At 46.9% G+C, this 620-nt stretch overlaps 1 non-coding gene across 1 annotated transcript; it reads right to left on the reverse strand.

Annotated features, from left to right (window-relative positions):
* Nucleotides 1–20: 20 nt before the first annotated feature.
* LOC137916883 (U2 spliceosomal RNA) lies at nt 21–211 on the reverse strand. Its single transcript, XR_011106541.1, has one exon. It is a non-coding gene; the product is annotated as a U2 spliceosomal RNA (small nuclear RNA).
* Between the last annotated feature and the right edge of the window lie 409 nt (nt 212–620).

Genomic DNA, 620 nt, shown 5'->3' on the forward strand with positions numbered 1-620 from the left:
TGTATTTCTGAACATCAAAGGGGGGGTGCACCGTTCCTGGAGGTACTGCAATACCAGGTCGATGCGTGGAGTGGACGGAGCAAGCCCCTATTCCATCTCCCTGCTCCAAAAATCAATTTAATATATGGTCCCCGGGTAGGGGACGTATCAGATATTAAACTGATAAGAACAGATACTACACTTGATCTTAGCCAAAAGGCCGAGAAGCGATAACCGGAATAGGGTCCGAGGCGGGGGGGTCTTCCGCCGCCCCGTCCTTCTCACTGACGGTCCGCAGAACCGAGTCACGAACCGGGACCGGATCCGGGTCGCGTGAATAACGAATAACATAAAACACAGCGCAGTGAAGAAAACGTCACAGACCGGCGGGGAAAGAGAGTTATTTTAGTTACCCGCAGTCTGAGCATGTGTTCTATGAATGTGAGATTGTCCAAAAGCTGTGGAAATCTCTCTTTGACTTAATATCGTCCAGTTCCAGAGACATTGCTTCTTGGTCCCCTCAAGATATTCTGTTAGGAGTAATCCTCAAAGACAAAAATAGTGAGTTTTTGGTGAACAATCTTGTTATTATTACAAAGTACTATATACACAAATGTCGGTATGCTAAATCACCCCCGTCA

The sequence above is a fragment of the Brachionichthys hirsutus genome, unplaced genomic scaffold (genome assembly GCF_040956055.1).
Source record: "Brachionichthys hirsutus isolate HB-005 unplaced genomic scaffold, CSIRO-AGI_Bhir_v1 contig_406, whole genome shotgun sequence".
In the NCBI taxonomy this organism is placed as follows: Eukaryota; Metazoa; Chordata; class Actinopteri; order Lophiiformes; family Brachionichthyidae; genus Brachionichthys; species Brachionichthys hirsutus.